Raw genomic sequence first — 11,883 nt, forward strand, 5'->3', positions numbered from 1 at the left:
TAAATATTCTGCTTAAGATTTCATATATTTAATACATATAGATATTGAATCTAGAGATGAATATAAATTGCTTATACTAAAATGATTAGAAACAGTTTATAACTGCATCTATCAAATCAATCTCTCAGGAATTGGGCCTGTTAGTTAAATAGAATCAATTTTCATAATTGTGATGCATAATATAGTTTCATATCTATATCGAATCAAACTCATTGTGTAGGAATCCATTTCAAGATTTGTAGATTACTTCATAATGCAGATTTTAGAGTCTGAATTGGATCCGCAAATGGCTGAACTCTTTGTGATGACTGCTTTAGTAGATTTATTAAAAATATTTTGCTGTCCACTATGAAATCAGGCCATATCATAGCTTCGATAAGTACGTAAGTAAAGTACATTTAAAATATATATTTAATGTATACTGACTATATTATTTACTATTTACTCTATCGAGCAGAGCAAATTGGGAAAAAACAAAAAGGAGGTGTTATAAGGTTAATAGCAACTCAGAATAACAGTAAAGTTAATTACAGAGCCCTAATAATTAGAAATATGCCATGTTGTCATATATAGCTAAAGTATTGTATTTTAGGCAACATAAAAAAAAAAAGTAAAAAACAGTACCGTAATAAAGCGTGCTACTAGCCCCTTTCTATTCAGGTCGAATCATTTCTGTAGGAAAATATTGATAATTTGGCGATAATAGCGATACCATTTCAATGTGGGCAGTCGACAATCTGATTAATAGAATTTAATTACTTACTTCAGAGTAGATACATAAATCAATATTATAAAGGTACAATATATTATATTCACAATTTTATATAATTAATTAGTACTTAATTACCTGTTTTTAATTAAATTTACGGCACAGTTTATTTATATCATTTCTTATCAGGTGTTCCGCCCAAATTGTGGCCATTAATCTTGCCTAAGTATGAGCTTCGTCTTGAATTCTTAAAGCTGGCACTCGCCTCAATTGTGTTCGGTGACATAGCAAACATATTCTTAATACCAACAACAACAAAAGTGGCAAAGACTACTTTATGTTGGAGCCGCAATAAACGTAATGAAACACTCGACAGCAATAGCAACACTCAATTTTCGTTTAGTCATTAAAACGAGTCACAAACTCACACACACGCACACCCACACACACACATCTACACACACCCACACATATGTACATACACCCACGCATACAGCGGGACACTTTTGGCAACCTGCAATATGATTCATCAAAACGAATGTGGATGATGCAGATGGGAAACGCGACCGCAGCGCGTATTGCATTTCCGCTGGTTATTCATGGTCAATGAACGCGGCTGATGCATGCGATGTAGTCATAAAATCAAAATGCAATGCAAATTAAAGAACAACAACTGCAGCTGCAGCAGCAGCAGCAACAACAATAGCAAGAACAACATTTCCTGCCAATGCATTGGTGTAGGCAATGTGTTTACGTATGCACGTTAGTCAATGGGATATATATATACACACACACACACACATACACGTCTACCTCTAATACTGCCCACTGGCTCTCCCAGTCTCGCGGTCGGCGCAGCTAAATTAGTTTTTGCCATTCACGCTGAAAATTGTGCTTCACACACAGAAACGATGCAGCAGCAAATGCAAATGCATAAAATGTATTGCCTACTTTTCAGCTAAATATTTTCTGCTGCAGTTGCTGAAGCGCATTATTGCAATTTACAGGCCGAGTGAATAGCAGTAATGGGAAGAGAAATTGAAAGGAAACAAAGCTCAATGCAGATATATATATATGCATCCGGCTGTGTTTTGAAGCAACATTAATGGGATTTTTTTGCAATTATTAAGTATGATCAGTACAAGATATGCATTGATAATTGAGCTAATATAATAATTGATATGACATTTCCTGTGGACTGATGCATTATAAAAAATGTGAGTCACTGCTTTGTGCGCATTGCTTCAAGGACAAAACTCAGTTTGTGGTCAACTGGGTAGAACGAAAATAACTAAACCATGCTCATCCGTTAGAACTATATTTATTTTTATTAAAAACATTTTCTTTGCTTTTGAAAATTGTGGATAGTAGAATTTATAGCATTATTTCGAGAAAATGATATCTGCTCATTAACTGAGATCATAGTTGACTCATTCTTATGACAATATCAGCTTTTGTCAAACATTACATAGTGATTTTAATTATTAAAAAAAATATATATATATTTCCGATCTGTCATAATTTAAGCATTTATAATAATAATAAAACCTACAAATGTTCTCAGAGTTTCAAGCAAAATTATCCCTCTCACATTTCACAATTTTCCCTAAGAGCTTCAAGAGTTTTAGACTGGTAACGTAAGCCCCGAACCTCAAGAAAGCTTATAGCTCTTGAATTGGGAGATCTGTCTAGTCAGCAGCTCGAAAACGTTTCCTTCATTGAATATTCCGCTTTCTTGTGAAGAAGGTAAGGGGGTGGACATAAGGGTAGGGGGTAAATTACAACAAAAATTGAAATTATATAAAATACATATAAGTCTACATTTAAAATTTGGAAGCTCTAGCTCGAAAGGTGTTAGAGATATAATTAAATAACTAAGGGGGAGTAGTTATCGATGTATAGAGAACAACTCCATACGCGCGTGATATACACGGACCTAGGAATTTCAAGTCTCTAGCTCTTATATCTTCTGAGATCGACGCGTTCATACATACGGACGGACAGACAGACGGACAGACATACGGACAGGGCCAAATCGACTCAGCTCGTCGCCCTGATCAAGAATATATATACTTTGTGGAGTCTGCCACGCCTCCTTCTGCCTGTTGCATACTTTTCTACACAACCATTATACTCTGGTTTCCCCCATGAAAATGGGTTCAGGGTATAAAAAGTAAATTGCAAATTGTAAATTGCATCCTGAATATACTTTGGCCACTGTATAGGGTATTTCTGAATTATATATTTCACTTCATATCCCACTCCATGCGAATGTTGACTGTAGATCGAAGAGGTTATATTGATGCTCAAACTTTGCTTCCATTGCCAGTGCACTGAGCATCGAGCTTAGTAATAATAATTGAGCGAATTTTCGCTAGTGTTTCTAAAACATTTTCAATTATTCTATAGGAAAAATATCACATTTGAATATATATTTTAACAACTAAATGCTATTGACACCTCAATGAGCTGCTAAATTGTAATCAGCCAAAGTAGTATAGCTCTTGCCACCGCATAGTTATCAAATGCAATTTATCAGCAAAAAGCCCAAACTGGATTCTAGATCAGCCTGCGTAAATATGTATGTTTATACCCACCCATTCCGCCTTCTACATCCCATTGACTAGGCCTATTGTAATTGGCGAAATAAAAAGGCATAATTTGTATACAAATTTCAGCCATAGTTTTTTTGTTTTTGATCGCTTTATCTATTCGTTTGTAATTAAGTTTATCAATTTCATTTAATTTAGCGGCCATAAAATGGCCATACATACAGTGCCCGCAAAAACTGCTGACACGCGAGCCCGAATACGGCGCAAAATAAGAGTGCAAAGTAAGCAGCATGTGCGTGCCCTGTTTTTATCAAATTTACGCTTATTGCATTTTAATTAATTATAAACAGGTAATTATGTTAAACATACTAGGGCACAAACAAACACACACACACACACACACCCATACACACATGCACTCGTTTCGCTCGTTATTATCTGACAGGCTTCCACTGACAAAAAACAAGAGAGAATAACATGCACATTTCCCACACACGATTACCGAGTGCTTAACATTAAAGCTGGGGCTGGGCAGAGTTTTTTCTGTTTTTTTTTTTTTATACCCATTGAACTCATTGAAAATGGGAAACCAGGTATATTTATTTGCGTCAAATGCATGCAAGTTGCAATAGAGGCGTGTATCTGATCTTGATCTAAGTAAAAAGCCGATCTCTACTGTATGCCCTTCTGTCCGTAAGTTTGAACAAGTCAATCTCTGATGCTATAAGAGCTGCAGAATGAAAATCTTACTCATAATTCGCGTGGATCGAGTTTATCTATATGACTTATTTTTTATTATCATCGGCTAGAATTTATAAATGTTAGAGAATTTCCTTCCATGACCCTTAGAACTAGAGTCTTCAGATTTGACATATAGTTTCATGTGAGTTTTATAAAATTTTGGATATTTGTATATATTTCTACCTTCTTCCCTTCAAACGTTTTCAGACCACTTTACAATGCTACAATATATGCATATTCACATCCTGAATATTTGATATATAGAAAGTGAATCCATGAAAAAATAAATTGCAGCCCAAGCGCAGTCGCTGCGCAGTTAGCAGAGAATGTGCTAATTAAAAAAAAAGTGAAATGTCATTGGAAAATCTGTTTTCCAAAGATATCAGGGCATCTCGTGGTCGAGAACTCTCGCCTAGAGCTTTCTCAGTTGTTTTTCGTTGTTGCTTTTTTTTCTTTCGATTTTGTCCTGGCGGACGGCATAAAATTAACTAATTTAATCCGTGTCCGTTCGCTTAACTGCACTTTTAAGTGCCTGGCCATAAATGTTCATTGCCTAAATGCTTCCGCCCATAAATTTTTGCATAATGCGCCGCATGTGTCAATAATGTGTGGAAAATCGTTTCCGAAACTCCAATTGCAAGGCTGCAGCCGGAAAATGTTTTTATGACAACATTCAGAATTTCAGCTGCTGCCGCTGCTGTTACAACAAATGAAAAATAAATACGCAAATATTGAAAATCCCTGAAAAAACAGAAACACCTATATAAACGAACTGTAAAGCGAAAATTCTGCATTCGAGCAACTAAAACTGGCTTCATTAAGCACCTGTTAACGGTACAGAGAATTGTCCCTTTCTGTACAGAAATTTTCTTTGCAAAAATCAACTTAGCACCATGAAACAGATCTTCATCATCTTATCAGACATAATGTAAGCTAAGGTACTTACATCTAGAGAATGGAGAATCTAGAGATCAGCTGCAAATGAAATTTGTTTTGAAATACAAAATATATGCCATAATAAAATAATATATAATATTTCAGTTTTATTAAAATGTTGCAAATAAATAAATATTCGTATGCTTTAATCTAATTATATTCAATATAAATAATACTTTTCGTTACTTAAAAACTCTTTAATATTTTAATACATATATTTTTTTTTGTTTACTAAACCACATCCATTGATTTGGCCTGCAAAAATAATGGGCATTTATTTATGTCAAAATTATGTTAAACATTATTATTTTTATAAGTTTTCTTTTTTTTTTTTGTTAACTGCTGTTGTTATAGCTCTAAGATATGTATATTTTAAATGCAAGTAGTTTTTTAAGCTACATGAGAAAATATAGACGTATTACCCTTTAAATAAAGAAGTTTCAGACCTATTATTTTGGCCATGAGTGTAAATTTCTTTATCATAACTGTAATAAATATCTTTATGGACATACAAGCCCACTAGCCATGCAGCTAGCTGCTAGGCCGAAGAAAAAAAAAACTCAAAAGGTTAAGCGGACCATTCAATAATTATAATTATCTTGTTTCTAGTAGCCTAATAATAATAATTGTGATGTTTATTTTCTGACTTTGGCTATTGCATCATGTTAATTGGGAATTCATTTGCATTAATCAATTTTCATTTTACAGTTGGAAATTTTAATTTAAAACCGCTAATCATTTGTTAATACTCAAGATTTGTTAAGTAAGATGAGATGAATCTTAAAATGTTTCATCGAAAGTAATAATAGCAGAAGTTGTTTATTTTCTCTTCCTCTCTCTCTTTCTATCTCCCCTGGCATCTCTCATTTCACCTAATATTGTTCAAAGCGTCTGCCAAATAGTTTTTATTGTATATGTATGTCTATATATTTATATAATTTGATCGAATTTCCCTTTTTACCAAAAACCAAAATTGGCAATCGCAAGTTTTTGGTCAACACATGCGTTAGCCAAATGAGTTTTGATGCCTCTGCCGCAGAGTTTGCACTATATACACAAAATTTTCTTTTTTTTTTCGGCTAACGTGTGTCTGGCTTTGTTTGGCTTGCTCGGCTGTTGCAGCCGCGCAGTGACTGCACATAAATTTCAATTAACATAAATTTTATGGCAGCACAAAGTTGGCCAACAAACGCAGCGACCGCCACGGCATTTTCAATTATTGTCTGCTGGGAAAAGTTTTGGAAGCGCTGTCGTTTTGATTATGTTTTTGGATGCTGTGCGAAGAGAGAGAGAGAGAGAGAGGTACGTATGCATGTGCGTTTGTGTGTGTAGCACACTTGAGTGCTTTAAGGGCTAGATTTAAGCCGCATGTGTGTGTGTCCGAGGAATTGGCAAGCGGCGGCGCTTATGCAAAAACGATAAAGCGCAAAAGCCAAGCAGCACAAATCTAACCCCAAGGCAATAAAATCCATTTGAAATTGTTATTTTACGAGAAAGGCGGCGGTGGTGGTGGCGGTGGTGGTGGCAACAGAGGTTAAGGTAAAAACTCTGAAAGCAAATAAAGAAAAGTAGCCAAGGCATAAAAAAATCAAATATCGCTTCAACAACAACAACAACAACGGCACAAAGTGGACAGCAACGGAGGCAAATGAAGCATTCCAATCAGTCGGCCTGGCGGCAGATAAGCAGAGCTCGGCAAAGGATTCGCCAGAGGAGAAGGAGGAGGAGGAGGTGGAGTCCTTCGACATCTAATGCACAGCCAGAAAGAGAAACACATTCACAGCGAGCCCATAAAAAATCAAGGTAACGAAATGCGTTTTACTGATGAAATCAGCAAAAGTTTCCTGTTTCTTGGCCATTTCGTAGCTGAGCTGAAAATCTGTAGATGCCAATAAAACTGGCAGCAATAATGAGACACACGCGCCCGGGCAAAAAAAGCCAAGAAAAATGCAATGAAAAGAGGAAAAAGGAATGAAAAGGTTTACAAGCCAACGAAAATCTTGATAATATGTAAATTGTTGTCTTGCATGGCAAATGTGTGTGCGTGTGTGTGAGTGTGTGTGTGTGCATGTGTGTGTGGGATATTTCACCTTATCAATAGCTAATATCGTTTGCATATTGGAAGGCAAGGACAGCGCAAGAAAAACAACTTCAGCTTATCTGGCATCAACTTTTAAATACTTGAATCAAATATTTTGCTGATAGAAAGTTTTCTTCAAGCTGTCTCGAGTAGCAAAGCTGCAACGGAGCTCAGCTCATTGACTTTTACGCTTGAGTTGGCAGTGCAGCGACTGCAACGAGTCGACTATTTTGTGCCTTTAAGTGAGTGGAGCTAAAGAGCCAAAATATTTACAGCTGCACTTCACAGATCACGTAGCTGCATTGACATCGCAGCATTTCCATGACTCAAAATGCCTTTTAATGTCAGCCCTAGGCTCGAGCTCGGGCTGTCCCTTGTGCCCAGATCCTATATAATTTATAGCGCTGGCAATGCCAAATTATGTGTGCCAGCAATTGCAATACACACAGACAGACAGACAGACAGACGGACGGACAGACAGACGGACAGCGATTGGCAAGCAGCGTTTTATGGGCATTTTTATTTTTGCTACGCATTTTTATTGCAGTACGAAAAATTATGATTGTATCTATGGGCTTCTGTCTGTGCGGCTGCTTCTTGCATTTTGTTTTCTATTGCCTTTGCTCTGTTTGCCAAGGTTTTCTCTTCATTTTTGCTTTTTATTTTTGCAAGGCATTCATATCTTTTGTTAAGTGCAGGAGGGGACTTGCTTAACGTAGGGTTTTTTGGCGCTGCTTCAAAGGGGCGATTAAAGAAAATGAGGAAATTCAGGAAAAAATATGATGTTAAATATTATGTTATGTTTGGTATTTTTATTTTATTATTTTTTTTTTATTTATTTTTTTTTTTTTTTTAATTAATATAAAAGTTTGTATGGGCTTATCATACTGCGTAAACTAAAATGCCCACCAGCCTTATTGTAATGTGCAAAAATGTATTTAAAGGACTTAAATCCATTTCAATGGATTTCAATGCTAAGAGATGAAAATCCTGTATGTGTCTTCAAATTTTCAAAACCCAACGAATCTTAAGACAAAAGAAATTTGGATAAAAAACATCGTAAATATTTATATTACAATTATCCAAAGTAAATTGTCTTATATATAATATATTATGTTTATAAATAAAAAAAAATATATGCATATACATGTTTTTATATATTTATATATTTATTTTTAATTTTGTTCTTTTTACATTTATTTTTGTATCTGTAATTTTATTTGAAACTGAAATATTTCTATAACTAATTTAATTAATGTATCAATATATGGATATAGATAGGAGTAATAAAAAGTATTCATTAGCTATCTAAAAATATTTATCTATAACAGGAAAAGCAACAGAAAGTTTTAAAGTATATTACTTCAAATTAATGTACAACAGAAAAACGAAAATATCAGGGTATAAAAAAATAGAAAAAGAACAAACTTTTGGGCGCTGTTTGGTCCTGTATTCAAGGCAACAAACGCGTAAGGATAAAAGCAAATACATATAGACAAAAAATAAATAAACAAAGGCAATGAAATTACGTGACGGTGACAAGGACTATGACAATGACAATGGTGTATAGAACAGGAACTCGAACCAGGGCCAGACAGACGACAGCAGCAGCAGCAGCAGCAGCAGCAGCAGCAGGAGCAAGAGCAGCAGCACGTAATTTGCCAATGGGGTGTGGCCAATGGCCAACAACAGACACTTTTTATTGCAAATCATTTCAAATGCTGCAAATGATAACAACAACCAACAGCAACAACAACAACAACAACAACCAACAGCAAATAAAGTAAAGAATAACTGAAGCAGTGCTAAAAACGAGCTGCAAGCAGACATGACATTCCGTTGACTGTGTGGCATTTGTGTGTTGCATGAAAATCGTGTCCAATGCCAATGTTGTTCAGGCGGATTGTGGCAGCAACAGCATCAATGAAGACACTGCTAATGGATAAAAAAATTGATAGAAGTAGAGGTGCATCAGTTGTGGAGAGAGAGAGAGAGAGAGAGACAGACAGACAGAGAGAGGGAGAGCAGAGTAGAGTGTGTGATAATATTTGCAAATAAAATTTAATGGAGCCAGCAAGAGAGCTGCACTTTCTGAAAGCAAACAAAATTGGATTAAGGGTAGGATTAGAAATACAGAAATATTTTGAAAATAAATTATAGTTTGATAAAGTTGAGGGCAGAGATTAAATGAGATTAGAAATATAGACATGTTTTTAAGAGATATGAAATGAGAAAGAAAGAGAGAGAGAGAGAGAGAGAGTCATATTGCCTGCAAATATTGAGAAGAATAAAGCTCTTAAGTTATTGAGATAAAGAAGGAAATATGGAATCCTTATGGAGAAAACATAATTTTCTTAGAGTAAATAGAACAATAGTAGAGAATATTAGATCTCATTGTGATGGTAAAATGAGAACAAAAAAGTTAGAGTAAATTAAGAAAGAGAGAGAGAGATATAGCGAGAGAGAAAGAGACAGAGAGTTAGAGAGTGAGAGAGAGAGTGAGAGAGAGAGTGTGAGAGAGAGAGTGTGAGCGAGAGTGTGAGAGAGAGTGAGAGAGAGAGAGAGCGATAGAGAGAGTGAGAGAGAGAGCGATAGAGAGAGTGAGAGAGAAACCGATAGAGAGAGTGAGAGAGAGAGAGACTTTAAATATCAATATTCGATCAGCAGAAGCTGCATATAAAGAAATGGAAAGTTATGGAACCAATTCAATATTTATTCAGCTAGGCTGAGCAATTGTCATCGCTTTGTAATTGAAATTAATTAACAGCCAAACTCACTCAATCTCTTTACAGTACTAATTGGCACTTGAGTAACTTTCTGGCAAAACTTTCAAGTGAAGCCCTGAGCCCTAAATCAAACAGATTTTTACTTATAGATAATATTTTTATATTTAAATGGCATCTTGATTTAATTGAAAGAAGTTTGGCTGTCTACAGTGCTAATTGGCACTTGTGCAACTTTCAGCCAGACATTAAATGCGCAGCTTAACTTATCGTTGCGAGCAATCGGGGCAAACTTTACCTGTGCGGCAATTTATGCCGTTTTATCTGTGTGAAATCAAACATAAAGTTTTTAAGCTTCAGACAATTGAGCTTAATATGCAAAGGTGTCCCACAGACACACACACACACACACACACACACAGACACACTCACTCACATAGTTTGTGGCGCCGCAAAGTAGGCAACGCATATTTCTACACCGAGTCGTGGCTTAAGTGACATAAAAATTACACAAAATGGTGGCTTGTTTGTAGAGCGTCTGTCTAATAGCAGCTTAGGCTAAGGCTTAAGCTTCATTGGAGACAAGAAATTTCTTACACAACTTCTGTTGTCGTTGTCGTTGTTGTTGTTGTTGTAATTAAATGACAAATCTGATTTATGTGACATTTGATAGCCGCAGCGAACAGCAACCAGCAAACGGCAAATAAAGCTTGACCACCGACACACTCGCTTGGCATTTGGCTTATGCGAGAGATTTTCCGTGTCATTAGAGGCAGGCCAGCTGGGCAGGGCAGGTGGGCAAGCCCAGCGCAGGTGTGTGCTGAGCAATTTGTTGTGCGCAGTTTGTGTTTGGCTTAATAAATCTGCTGGCAACCTCCCTACCTCCCTCCCTTACTAACAATTTGTTTGGCTTTTGTCATATATTTATCAAATGCGCTTAGTTTTGGCAGCTTATTAGTGGCAGCGTCTTAGGGCTAAGACGCCAGCTACTGCCATAAATAGGAGTAATCTCTGGCTCTGATAAGCCACACAGAACACACAGTTCTATACATTTTCTGCTGCTTATCAAAAGACTGTTGGGAAATCGAATAGAAGCGTATAAAGCTGTTATTGATTGATGCCTGATTGAACAGAGCTATTACTAAATATTGTTTTAATTTTTCAATCAAATTGCAAATATTTAGCCATTTTATGTAAATAATTTTTTTAAGAAAATTAATTATTTTCTTGTTTATTTTTATCTAATTTGCATACTAGTTACAAAATTAAAAAAAAATTAATATGTTTCACTAACAGATTAACAATTAATAAATAAATCCATGTATCAATATCAGAGTCATATTACTTATGTAAACAAAAAATATAAAAAATTATATTTTACCTTTTTTTTTGTTATATTTTTTCATGCATTAATATTTATTTATTTATTTTTTTTTTTTTAGACTGAAAAATATTGCAGTTAAACGTTACCGACTCATTCAGCCCAAACGCTATTGGATATACTTACCGCGCCCTTTGGATGTATGTGCCATATCTGTTTGGACTTGCAAAACAAAAATACTAATTTCACTTTTATGAATGAGCATAATAATTGATATGAACTTTATTTATTTTCTTCTTTTTTCGTATATTTTCCACAATTTCTATTCGGTAAAAAAAATGTTTGCTGTGAAACCAAAAGAAATATTAATTAAGCTTTGCCTCTTGTTTTTAAAATCTGTTTTCAACACATTTTATTAAAATAAAAATAAATAAATGAAAATTAATATGAATATACATTTTTTGCATATAAAATATATCCAACCTTTTTACTCTATAAAAAAATGTTAAATATATAAATAAAATATATATTCCTTTGAAGTTTTTTTTTTTTTTTTTTTTTTTTTTACTTTTTGTAATATTGTGCCACAGCCTAACAATCCCACCTATGGCGGCACATTCCATCGTCTGCATTGGTTCAAATGCCCATCTCTGCTTTTTTACTGCTAAACGGTTTCGACTGTCCTCCGTTTTCTTTATTGTCGCTGCTGCTGCTGGCTAGTCGTTGATGCCTGCTGTCACGTACGCAACGCACATTTTCACGTATTTCAAATATTTTCCAAAAATTACCCAATTTTCTTCTAAAAAAAAGTGCCAGTAGCG

The sequence above is a fragment of the Drosophila arizonae genome, chromosome 3 (genome assembly GCF_054131065.1).
Source record: "Drosophila arizonae isolate 15081-1271.41 chromosome 3, UAZ_ARI_1.0, whole genome shotgun sequence".
Classification (NCBI taxonomy): domain Eukaryota; kingdom Metazoa; phylum Arthropoda; class Insecta; order Diptera; family Drosophilidae; genus Drosophila; species Drosophila arizonae.